Source organism: Schistocerca cancellata, chromosome 1, assembly GCF_023864275.1.
Source record: "Schistocerca cancellata isolate TAMUIC-IGC-003103 chromosome 1, iqSchCanc2.1, whole genome shotgun sequence".
Taxonomy (NCBI): Eukaryota; Metazoa; Arthropoda; class Insecta; order Orthoptera; family Acrididae; genus Schistocerca; species Schistocerca cancellata.
In genome coordinates, this window is record NC_064626.1 from 606,733,491 (window position 1) to 606,747,526 (window position 14,036).

Sequence of the window (14,036 nt, forward strand, 5' to 3'; positions counted from 1 at the left end):
ATTTGAGGATGACAGCATTTAAAGACTTGCAACAAACTTACGTATAATTTCAAACTTTTATGAAACCTTTCGGCGCCTACACCCTTCACAAAATAGTGAAAGGAAAAAGTTTATCGATTACTTAATTTTCGTTATTCATGCAGTAAAACTGCGAACTCAGGTTTGAAGTGTTCATTTATTATTTTTTTATTGGTTCTGAGGTCATCAGTTCCCTAGAACTTAGAACTACTTAAACCTAACTAACCTAAGGTCATCACACACATCCATGCCCGAGACAGGATTCGAACCTGCGACCGTAGCGGTCGCGCGGCTCCAGACTGTAGCGCCTAGAACCGCTCGGCCACTCCGGCCGGCTATTTCTTTATTACTAAGTCTACTCACAACACATTTTGCAGACAGTATCCGCACATACCACTGAATGTGCAGTGTCGTTCCGTAGTAGGGTTAGTATCTCTCGACGGAACCACAAACTAAGGACAGCCGCCGCCAGAAGCAGCGACGGATAAGGGACATCGACAAAGACTTGCCCTCAAGAAGGTCGATACTCCGCCACTGCCGGAAGTCTATTTACGCCAGAGCACAGCGCCGCTCGCCCAACTCTTCGACGGCCGACTATGATAACAGCATCATCATAGCTCAGATCCGTCAGAGAACTAGCATCGTTACTCAGAACTGTGTACCAAAGTTACGTGACTGTTATTCATTACTATTCAAAGTAATATCACTGGGTTCAGCGGCAGTAAAAATTAAATTAAGTCTTTCATGTGGACATGTGTTTCATCCAATTTCAGTGTTTTGTATTAAACAGCTGCACTGAATTGTTCTTTATATGTGTTGTAGTAGCCGCTCGACTGGTGAACTGTCGAATGTTCGAATGTTTGTGAATTCCTAAGGGACCAAACTGCTCTCGTCATCGGTCCCTAGACTTATACACTACTTAAACTAACTTACGCTAAGAACAACACACACACCCATATCCGAGGAAGGACTCGAACCTCCGGCAGGAGTGGCCGCACAATCCGTGACATGGCGCTTCAAACCGCGTGGACACTCTGCACGGCGGTGAACTGTCATGCAAACTTGCCACCACATATAGACACTGTCCAGTTAATGTGACCACCTGTCGAAATCCTGCAAAACCAGTTTTTGCAGCGTGGATCGCTGTGAGACGTGTAGGAATTGAGTGAGGATCTTAAAGTGTACCGTCAGGAATGGGGGGCCACGCCACCTCCATTGCTCTAGTTTCTCCGTTGACTGTCAATGATGCATTCAGCGCGACTGAGATGATCCCACAGATCCTCGACTTGGTGGCCAGGGGAGTACGGTAAACTCATCCTGGCGTTTTCTAAACACTCCCAGCACTGCGAGCTGTGTAAAATTACGCTTTGTCCTGTTGGTAGATGCCATCGTCGCACGACCGCTACGGTCGCAGATTCGAATCCTGCCTCGGGTATGGATGTGTGTGATGTCCTTAGGTTAGTTAGGTTTACGTATTTCTAAGTTCTAGGGGATTGATGACCTCAGAAGTTAAGTCCCATAGTGCTCACAGCCATTTGAACCATTTTTGATGCCATCGTATCGAAGAAAAACGATCTGCATGTAGCGATAGGCGTAGTCCCCTAGGTTTAATGCATATTTGTGCCTTCTAGAATGACGAGACCACCCAGGGGATTCTACAAGATCTTTAGCCAGATCACATGCTTCATGCTCCGGCTTGAATCTTACGACTATTGTTGCAGGGTGTTTCTTTCACATGTTTCACACAGTACACGTAGACAAGTGTCCGCCCGATAGAGCAGAAAACGTGAGTCACCTGAAAAGGCCACCTGTCGCCACTCGGGGACGTCCAGTTGTGATAATGGTGTGAAAAGTCCAGCCTTCGTCACCATTCAACGGCTGTGCCTGAAACAGGCGCCTGTTGTGAAGGCCTGTACGCAGCAGCGTTCGAAGAACGGTCGTTGAGCAGACACTGTTCGTAGCCACCTGGTTCATCGGAGGGGTCATTTGCTCACGTCTGTTCGGCCGTACGCTTTTCCGCAGCCGTCGTATATTCCTGCCATTTATGGTCCCGTGGTGCACCACAGCTGCCTTGGTGCCAGTTTTAGATAATGCCATTTTGCCATGCGTGGTATGGCTTAACCATGACGGCACGCGAACAATTTACAAACTTAGTAATTAGGGAAATGCTTCTATTCTAGGACTGACAGCCAATCATCATATCCTTTTGGACGTAAGACGAATCACTCCGTTTCCTCATTACAACGACTGCAGTGGTTTCCCGCGTTCTGCCATAAGAGCATTGCTGCACGCTGACGTCGAATGTAGCAGCTGGCCAAATTAATGTGACTTGATCATGTAAAGACTGTACCTACATATAGTTCATGAGATATGACGTCGTTAACACTGACATGCATTAAAAACTAGCTTGTGCTGAAAACGATGCGTATATTACCCAGGCCATACTAAAGTAGTGTTCGTTAACGTAAACATTTAACTGTTTCCTACAACCTCTAAACAAAACATCTAACCGTTTCTAAACTTTTCATTGTTTCCACGCATAACGTTAAATATTTAACACGTTAACTCATTTGTAAATCGATCGGAAGTTTGAAATTGTTTTATAATGATTCAAATGGCTCTGAGCACTATGGGACTTAACTTCTGAGGTCATCAGTCCCCTAGAACTTAGAACTACTTAAACCTAACTAACCTAAGGACACCACACACATCAATGCCCGAGGCAGGATTCGAACCTGCGACCGTAGCGGTCGCGCAGTTCCAGACTGTAGCGCTTAGTACCGCTCGGCCACACTGGCCGGCGAAATTGTTTTATACATGGGAGATCTATTCTTTGAACAATCGGGGGTTTAAAGGTGTTTATCTAGCTACAGGTGTTTATCTAGCCTGTGTGACTCATGACTGTTTACTCCACAGGAGGAGGTTGGTCCATCAGACGGTACTGTTAACTACTTTAGTAATTCTTGTTGACGTTTCATTTCTACATTTTCAAGATGGAGCAGAAATTATTTGTGTGGTTATTTCTAATGATGTTTGAATAATTTTGTGTATTTTTTTCTCGTACAGATGTTGGGAATTTCAGTGTGAAAAATTTTGATCACTGTCATATGGCACTAACGTGGGATGTGGACAAGCATGAATCATATAGTTCATGCAGTGAAAATAAGATAGAGTAAGGAACGAGGCTAAATGTATTGAGATTGAGGTGGGTAATGTGGTGGATAGCAGTCAGGCGGGCGAGGAGTGGCCAAATTAACAGTAGAGACCCTTACCAACGTAACACTCCTTAGCCTCCACTAATTATTGGATGCCTTGAATCGTTTACGCAATCGATACGACGACTATCTTATACTTATTATTTCAAAGTTAATATATATAGTTAGGAGGCGGATTTCACCTACGCGAGTGAAATATTTATTCATTGACTTGGCGTTGCTCCATGGGGAAAGAAGAACTGTAAGAAAAATGGTATGTGACCGGACTTTGTTGGGAGACAGGATAACGAGAGGACGTGTATGAAGTATGTGCAATGAAACAGTAATTGTTAGCCACCATATTGTAAAATTTGTGATTTTTGAGATTCAAAAGCTTTACGTAACGTTAATGTGGAGTTTATTAACAGCCATAATATAGTCTGGTGCATTTCAAAGGTAGTTTTGCGTATTTATTTTTGATCAAAAGGTTCTGTGGTGAACTGTAATGTACGACAAGCTTGTATAGAACTTCAAACATTTGGTATTCGATGTTTGCTTTAGAACCTGCTTCAATAATATGGTCAAAAGCATAGAGAAAGATTTCTCTGCTAATACGAACTCATTACGCTCGGACTCAATCATCGAATGACCAAATGCGAATGGCAGTATCCCAGTTCGAGAAGATCCTATAGAAATTTCCTTTCTCTTACATTTCAAGAATTTTGCCGGCTACCGTCGGAGTTGGCAGCTGCTTCTACACCACGGGAGTAACTTGTCTACGTATACGAAATTACGTACGCTGTGGGAGTGATCGATGCCGCTCTGGAAATTGTATTGTCCTTCATTAAGATACAAACAGAGATACTACACACACTAGTTCAGTAACAACGAGTTTAATATTACTAGCTTAAAACATTTAGTTATTATTTTTAGCCATATTATTATACCAGTATTGTGGAGGCACTATTGCCAGCTTAAACATATTAATTTCTTCCTTTAATCTATAATATTATAAAAATGGGTAAAACGTGACAGGACCTACAAGGAGTGAAACACAGCCACTGTCAAGTATTTCATGCCCAAAAACAAATTAATACACGATCATTCAGTACTATGTACTTATTGCATATATCTTGTTTTGTTGTGATAAATGCGGATTTTATGCTATGTATATGTACTAATGTTGTGCTTTGTATAATTTCATGTACGACTGGTGGAATCATCCTGTGTAAGCTACATCCGACATCAGATTGCCACGGCAACGTGGGTCCATCACATATGAATTACATGCGGTTCTACTCTGCAGTAAAAGCAGGCCAAGAATGACATGCTTACTCATTGCACACATTAGTTTCGTATTTGTAGATAACGACTGGGTTAGGAGTATTTGTAGATTTAGTTGTTATATGTTTCAGTATATGCAGAGTGATTTGTGGTTTTTGGTTGATGTGTTCACAGTTATGGAGGGATATTCTGGAATATAAATCTGACGTGTATTTTCGCCGGGTAAAGCCGAATTGTATCCAGAGTAAAGTAATTAAAGGAATAGTGAACAGTTGAAAGCTTATGGTTAAAACCAGATCACATTTTAAAATGCAGAGGGACTGTGCGGTCCAGTGCTGATGAACAAACCCCAGGGCAATCATATGAAATTTTTGATGAAACCGTAGCTAGTTTAGCTTCAGAACAGTCTCACTTGTCTGCTCTTCAAATGAGCATGTCTGCTACGCAAGCGAATATTTAACTTCGCAACAGTCCAACATGTCTGCTACTCAGACGAAACTGTTAGCTGAGCAAGTGGATATGTCTGCTGCTCAAGCGAATATATCAGTTAGCCGAGAACGTAATAAAGTGAACGATCTGCCCACAGTGGAAGATTTAGTTAAAGTATTAGCTGATGTGAGTACTTTGACAAGTGAACATATAGAAATCAGGAAAGAAAGAAATAATATAAAGCCAACCCACAAACAATTTCCCATGGAAGTAAACAGAGTAAACAGTGAAATTGGAACCGTGCGGGGAAGACAACAAACGGTAGAAGTAGAGGTACAAAACCTGGCCTCAACAGTAAAGTAAATAGTGTCCGGATGTGAAGGGCGAATGGAACATAAGTTCCAAGAGAAAACAGCAGTTTAAGCAACAATTGGGCGACAGGGATAAGGAAGAGCAAGTGATATTGTCTGTTAATAAAGGTGTCAAGGAAGTGGTAGAGAATAAAGTTAGTAAAGGCCACCGTTATCTCGCCAAATAGATCAAGAGTTTAAGGAAGTACGCTAGCAGGTAGGAACCGAGTTCCAAAAATGGAAAGCAGAACTTTCACAGAATTTGCAAACGTGCACTCAAAGGATAGAAGAAGTGAGGGGGGCGGCTACTGAAGAAAGAAAGGAAGCCAGCCCAGAGTGGAGATCTAGAGGTGGATATGAGCGCTCCATGTATAATTATGGGGGTGATGAGCAGTACCCAGATACAAGCCCAAACGAGCAGATGTATGGAAGTATGTCACCTATGAGTGATTATACCAGATGTATCATGGAAGAGAAAATGTTAAAGCATAGGCAGTTCCAAATATTTTTTCCGGAAACGAAGACATTAAATTCTGTCGTATTTATCAGACGATTCAGAGGATTGTTAAAACGAACTTGGTCTGATCGACAGGAAATCGAATATGTATCAGGTTATATCCAAGGCGATGGTTATTCTGTATGTGACTGACGTAGTAGACAAGTGAGTCCTCAATAGGTATCGGTCAAGAGGCATTGAGGAGAGTTTGAAGAAAGAAGTACATAGCTCACATCCCTTCTCTTACCGAAACGGGAACTTAAGGAGATACTTCGAAAAATATTTGAATAAACCAAGATATTTGGATCAACCAATAGATTACAAAAGTGTGATAATGGTCGTCAAAGCTCAACTTCCGATGGAGATCAGGGAAAAACTGCTGCATGTTTTAGAAGATAATATGGAAGAATTCATGTCTGTATTAGATTCAATCATAAATTCTATCAAATGGAACATAGGCAGACGTGTTATGACAGTAGTAATGGATGAATAAATGGAAGACAAATAGATCATTTTCATCAAACCAATATGAATAATGGTTACCACAATGGAGCAAACTCTATGGAACAGCAGAATAATGGAAGAAATTATGAGCTGAACAGAAACAGACAGAAGCGATTTGAAAGGAGGTACAAGTCTGTATGTCACGACCGTAGAAATCAAGTACAAACTAATCAAAAAGTAATCGAATCATATAAAAGGCGAGGCCAAGGCCAAAAAATAATCACCCCTGGTGAGAACAACCACTGGTCATAGTCGAAGCAACCGATGACAACAATGGACCGGCTAGACCGGGCAATTTAAACTGAATTCGGCTGGATTATGCCCAGAGGTTCGGTCGATAAAAGAGTAATGGGGGGAGGGGGGGCAAGCAATCACCTGTAAATTCGTTCAGGTACAACGATGGTATGTGGATCATTGAGGTGTTATTAAAAGACGTAAATCCTGGGGAACAAGTTTCTAGTAAAGTGCCAGTATCAGCGATCCGTGCTGAAATATTAAACATATCTATGAGAGTAATCTTGGATACCGGAGCTTCGATAAACGCGATCTCCAACGATTTAATTAAACGGCTATCCCAGAAGACAGAGTTACCAACGTTGCCGATACCAAACTGTAAGGTCATTGGAGCCTTGGGTACCACTCGCAACCAGTCCAGATACAAACTTTGCTAGATGTAAGAATAGGAAATACAGCGATAAGATGCGTGTTCCTAGTAATTCAAAAATTAATAGAAGATTGTATCATCATATTAGAGACTATGAGAGAAAAGGACTTAAAAATAAACTTCAATTTGTGATAATGGGAGAAATGGCACAAGTTTATCTGATCATGGAAGAAAAGAGCATGGGAAATTACTCTCCTGAGCATGGTATTAAGCTCATTACAAAAGAAAGGAGATGTAAACGTACAGAAGAGGTAAAGGAAAGCACGGTACTCGGGATAGCAGAACAAGTGGAAGAAAAGGCAAAGGAAGCTGATGGATTGGAGAACGAACAAAATGATCATCTGGTAGATCTTTTGGAGAAATGCATCCAGATTTTTGAAGAAAGGCCAGGACTTATTCAGGGATTTACGTGCCATTTGGAGGTGTTTCCCCATGAGACGTATTGTAATAAGTAATGTCCAATTCCATGGAGATTGAAGAAATCAGTAAGTGAAGAAACAAACAGCACGATGAACTGGGACCTGATAGAACCACCGGTCAGTCCACATTGCAGTCCGCTGTTAGCTGTACCTAAACCGGGGGGAAAAGTAAGATTGGTGTTGGATACAAGAGTCGTCAATACGATTATTGTACCAGTGAGAACTCACCCAGAAGATACAGACGACCTCATTCAGAAGTTTCATGGCGCCAAGAACTTTACCAGTATTGACCTATGGACTTCCTAATCGCAGATCAAATTGGATGAACAATGAAGGCAATATACAGCCTTCATGTATGCCGGAAGAAGTTATAAGTTTAAAGAATTGCTGCTCCTTTTGATTGTGAGTGCAGGAGTTTTTATAATAACATAAGATGCAGTTAGGACCATAACTAAGGAGTCAGCCCACCCTGTTCGTCTATGCTATCTTAATCGCTACTGCAACATGGGAACCGCACAACTGCTTATTAGTGAGATTATTGGAAACTCTTAGGAGCTCTGGAATAACCGCAAACATGCAAAAGTATCACTTCAGAATGAAGAAGATAACATTTTTGGGTCATTTAATTGATGACGAAGAAATTTTGATGGATAGTGCCAAGATCAGCGCTATTAAGAGTTTTCGTACACCTAGGGTAAGAAACAACTTGAGGCGTTTTTGGGTTTAGCCTTACTTTTTTCGACAGTTCATAGAGGAACAATTCATTAATGCAGAGCCATTAGTAAGTTTGTTAAGGAAGAATATTCCTTGGCAATGGACAAATAACTGTCAGTATGCATTTGAGAACGTTTAGAAGAAGAAATGAGGGTCAGTATGTATGACATAGGAAATCCAAATTTAGATTAGGATTTAACCGAACTAGCGATCAAATAAAGCAGAAGGTTAATTTAACATGTCTTCATGGTAATTGGATGTCTTTATAGGCCCCTGGCTCAGTAGCTGTTGTGGCAGAGCACCTGAAGGAAAATTTTGAAAATGTTTCGAGTAGATTTCCCGACCATGTTCTAGTTCTGGGTGGAGATTTTATTTTACCAGATATAGACTGGGAGACTCAAACGTTTATAACGGATGGCAGGGACAAAGAATCCAGTGAAATTTTTTTTAAGTGCATTATCTGAAAACTACCTTGAGCAGTTAAACAGAGAACCGACTCTTGGCGATAACGTATTAGACCTTCTGGTGAGAAACAGACCCGGACTACTTGAAAAAGTTAACGTAGAAAAGGGAATCAGCGATCATAAAGCGGTTACTGCATCGATGATTTCAGCCGTAAACAGAAATATTAAAAAAGGTAGGAAGATTTTTCTTTTTAGCAACAGTGACAAGAAGCAGATTTCAGAGTAATTGACGGCTCAACACAAAAGTTTTGTCTCAAGTACAGATAGTGTTGAGGATCAGTGGACAAAGTTCAGAACCATCGTACAATATGCATTAGATGAGTATGTGCCAAGCAAGATCGTAATAAATGGAGAAAAGAGCCACCGTGGTACAACAATCGAGTTAGAAAACTGCTGCGGAAGCAAAGGGAACTTCACAGCAAACATAAACAGAGCCAAAGCCTTACAGACAAACAAAAACTACGCGAAGCGAAATGTAGTGTGAGGAGGGCTATGCGAGAGTCGTTCAATGAACTCGAAAGTAAAGTCTTATGTACTGACTTGACAGAAAATCCCAAGAAATTTTGGTCTTATGTCAAAGCGGTGGGTGGATCAAAACAAAATGTCCAGCCATTCTGTGACCAAAATGGTACTAAAACAGAGGATAACAGATTAAAGGCCGAAATACTAAATGTCTTTTTCCAAACCTCTTTCACAGAGGAAGACTGCTCTGTAGTTCCTTCTCTAGATTGTTGGACAGATGACAAAATGGTAGATACCGAAATAGATGACAGAGGGATAGAAAAACAATTAAAATCACTCAAAAGAGAAAAGGCCACTGGACCCGATGGGATACCAGTTCGATTTTACACAGAGTATGCGAAGGAACTTACCCCCCTTTTTTCAGCGGTGTACCGTAGGTCTCTAGAAAAGCGTAACGTCCCAAAGGATTGGTAAAGGGCTTAGATCACCTCCGTTTTCAGGAAGGGACGTTGAACAGATGCGCAGAGCTATATCTCTAACGTCGATCAGTTGTAGAATTTTGTAAGACGTATCATGTTCGAGTATAGTGACTTTTCTAGAGACTAGAAATGTTACTCTGTAGGAATCAGCATGGGTTTCGAAAAAGAGGATAATTTTAAAATGGATAGAATATAGTGCAATCGCTCACGAACCACACAGAGGGAAGGGGTACCACATACTATTTAATCCAAAAATAATGATTAGCAAACAACCGATAGTTAGTCACTAGCCCTCTAGGGCAATGAATATCCAGTATTCTGACAACGGTAATGGCAAAGAAAATAAAGAAAATAATCACTGGTATGGCAACAGAAGATTGTCACGCTTTTCCAAAATGCAACAGCTTACAAGAAAATAAATAAATGAGAAAGCACTGAGTTTACAGTTACTTATTCTGGTCTGTCTGTACTGAAACTTTGTTACGTAAAAAATGACTTGCAGTAGTCTTAGAGTAACGTAATACAAAATTTGGAAAGAGGCAAGAAATTTACTTTTAATTATTGAAAGATTGAACTGAGCCTACTTTAAGCAAATGAGCAACTGATTTACTTTTAACACAAGAACAATAAAATACGTACCAAGCCAGCAGAACTCATTCGCTAAGTTAAATACGGAATACATGAAATTCCGCACTCTTAATTCGCGTTGTATCTTCAATTACTAGTTCTGCCAGTGAAATTTTTCGTTACTTTGAGTAAGTGAAGTTGATACTCAAAACTGCAAGTTACTTAAACATCTATTATGCAATACAACAATGAACAGTAATTGAGGCAGCAGAAGTTAGATTGAAAGTAGTCATCAGCAAACAAACAAAACTGGCAGTAAATAGTAAATCAGTTTCCATATTTTACGACACTCGGTGATTCCATGGAAAGGAGGGACTCTGCTTGGTAACAACGTCAGAGGACAATGACAACTAAGTTGTCTTACAAGTTTTAACAACTGCATGTTAGTATTGAAGAAAATTATTAACGCCAGTGAAAGAAAAGCCACTCTGTAGCGTCTGCACAATATTAGTTAAAAGTCTTGCGACGCTGTAGCAGTGCGGACGACGAAGAATGTAACCGACGACAATGCTGAGCTACCGATGTTGCTGCTGCTAGTGGTTGAGAACCACGAATCGTCTCGAGAGCCACGTATAATCATGGGACAGGCAATAGTTAGAACCGCAGATTCCTCCACCTGTTCACTCCTTCCGTGCCCTCAATAGTTGCGGGGTAACAAATTGTGTGCACCTACACTGGCGCTGTAATTGGTGCACACCGCGTCTGCGGTAGGGTCTAACAAACGCTTCGTCACTATTTCATGAGTCAAGCAGCTTTGTTCACTGTAAGCGCGCAAGTGGACAAGCGGTGACATATGGAAGTCTGTTTCAGTCCACGAGGTGTACACGAATAGCCTAAGTGGTTAAACTGATGCTTGTGCTAAGAAGGTTCAAATGGCTCCGAGCACTATGGGACTTAACATCTGAGATCATCAGTCCCCTAGACTTATAACTACTTAAACCTAACTAACCTAAGGACATCACACACATCCATGCCCGAGGCAGATTCGAACCTGCAATCGTAGCAGCAGTACGGTTCCGGACTGAAGCGCCTAGAACCACTTGGCCACAGAGGTCGGCTACTAAGCAGGAAATATGGGTTCAGATCCGGGGTCGGCAGAGATTTCCATAGGATACTAATCAACTGTACACCTGATGTCTAACGCGAGTACATCGTCGATAAAAAGTAATAGGTTGTTCCGTCTCGAATACGTAGATGTCACTACAGGGAAGCTCCTGTTGGGTTGTCATATAATCCTTTCATGAATTTGCGATGGAGGGAAGACATTTTACTTTAGCGACTTTCGACATTAATGGATTTCGCATTACTTATAGAACTTCTTAAAGAATTACCACAGCGTAAACTGATTAGAACAATCTGGACGGACCTACAGGGTTCCTAGATGAACTACTGCAGAGGAACTTTTGCTGTTACTTTAGCTGTTAAGGTGGGTCACGGGATTGGTGGTTAACTGTTGCAGAGGGCAAATAAACAGAAAAGCTGTAACGAAAGCGACGTTTCTAAATTTAATAAAAGGAAACGTGACCCTTCATAGGCTGTAATATACACTATATTTATTTAAATCGTGCGAATAGCCAACTTCAAAGACTTTTCATTATCAAACACATGAATAATGTTTCGTATTACATGTCATAATTGTCAAATTACTTTTCACCTCATGTACAAAGTAGACGTTACGTTTCATCATTACGTCGTAAATGGTTCCACATTAACGTCGGACAGCTCTGTAATTTAGAGAAGAGGCCAAAATACTACACACTGTACTAGCTTGAGTATAATCAGAATTATGAAACATGTACGGTTATTAATTTTCTGAAATAGACCCCTAAGCTTTGGGTGTGGTACGGCAGTAAGTTAAAGAACATAAATAGCGTCAAAAGGCTAAAATTTGTTTTAGATCAAAGGATTATTGAAGGATTATAAGATTTTGTATGTTCTTGACGGATTAATGGTGCGCGTATTTTGGAGTCTTTCAGAAAATTCTTAACGCCCGGCAAGTACTGCAGCCGGCCTTTTTGCAGCTGTCCTCTTAACTCTGGCGACCGGAAGACGGCAGCGCCGGGCTCCGCGGCGGACAATGGCCGAACTTCCGCCCCGGAGAAGGCCTCCGACCACCTCCACTGCTGCGGCTTAATTTGAATTTATGCGTCGCACGGCAGTTAAAAATAAGCACAATGGAGCAACCAATTGTCAGGGTAATTTTTGTAACATCGTAAATAAGCTGGAGGCTTTGCGCCGCGACGTTCGCATTTTGCCATTTGCTTTCAGGGAAACTAAAATTATCTTTCAAGAAATAAAGAAACAGATTTTATGAACATAGCTATATTAAGCTTTTTTCAGAAGAGTTTGTCGGTGACGTGTCTCATGTGAATAGTTGTACAGCCTATATATATATATAGTCCATGACATACTAAAAACGTAACGTCTACTGTGAAGAAATCAAAATCGCTAAAATATTTCCAGAATACTTCTTTCGACTTCCAAAAAAACCATTCCACTATTGTCACTTTTGTCTTCAATAAATTCTTTATTAGGCTAACCGAACTGGTATCCCGCAAAAGAAGGTATTTTCTTTCTGTCTTTGTGGTCAATATACTAGTCCTCACCGAAAACGACATCTGTCTGCATTATTATTGAATAATCATGTGCGATTGATACTAACATCGTATACAACCAGCAAATATGCTTCTAATCGCGACGACAATAAATATTAGCGCTATGGCTAATTAAACTTGCAGATTTGTTGCATAATTCTTTCAGCGAACTGATAATACTCTCTTAATTGCCATTCGGTCACATGTGTTTCCCGTGATTACTTCGAGAATCTTTCCACGTCTCTTCTAATGATATTTGTGACAAGCCACACAGGTGACTTAGTTCATGACGTTGACCTGGATGTGCACCACACGATTCGTTTTCTGTCGGTTGGAAACATACTTGGAACATCCACGAAACTCAAAAATCTTGTGTGGACAGCCCCATCACAATGACTTACTTTTTCGCACTATACGAAGGTGAGCAAAATGCTGTTTCCAACAACAACTATATTGTGAAAAGGGTTGATTGTTACCCAACATATAGAGGAGGCGTTGAGTCGCAGATTGGTATAACGAAAGGACTGCTATACGTTTTAGTTTTTTACTTCAGAAGAATGCCTTCTGTCCTAAATCTGAAGTTGTAGGAGCCTTTTCGTTGTGCTTGTATGTGACTCAACGTCTCCTTTATATTGTGAGCAGCACTCTAGCCTTTTCATAATGTTGTTGTTATTCCATCCTCGAATTTACATAGCTTGTTTTGTAACTAACAACGCGTACATGTCATTCACAGCATTATATTGATCATCGTCCTAGTGACCTTGTTGGTTCTTTCTGAACTTATTGTCAACTCTAACACATGTTATAACGCTCGCAAGTGACCTACCCGTACACCGCATCCTGAAAACAAAAAGATAGAAAACTTAGGCAATTTCTCTGAGTGAGGCGTACTGCTGCCAATACAGCACACAAAGAAATATGGCTGTTCATAACGGCAAAAAGAAATATTTTTTACAGTGTCAGTTCACGTTTATTTAGCCGAATACGGAACAATAAAAATAAACGACTCTGAATGTATCGCGACTCCCATGACATGTGGATGATTCAAATTAATAAAAGCAAGGATTATTTACATAACGGCTGATTTTAAATTCTATGAGCACAGACAAAGCTGTATGAATAAATGAACAGAGCCATCCTGCATCAATTTGTTCTTTTCCCATCGTCGTTGCAATCAATTCTCAAAACATACTGTAGGACTAATACCAGTTACTACGCAAACTTCTGTGAAAATCAATGACAGGAAGAAGAAGAAGAAGCTAGTGAGGAAGCAGAGGTAATAAGCACACATGTTAAGGAACTTCAAGAAGCCTCTTTTTTTTTTTTTTTGGGACATCA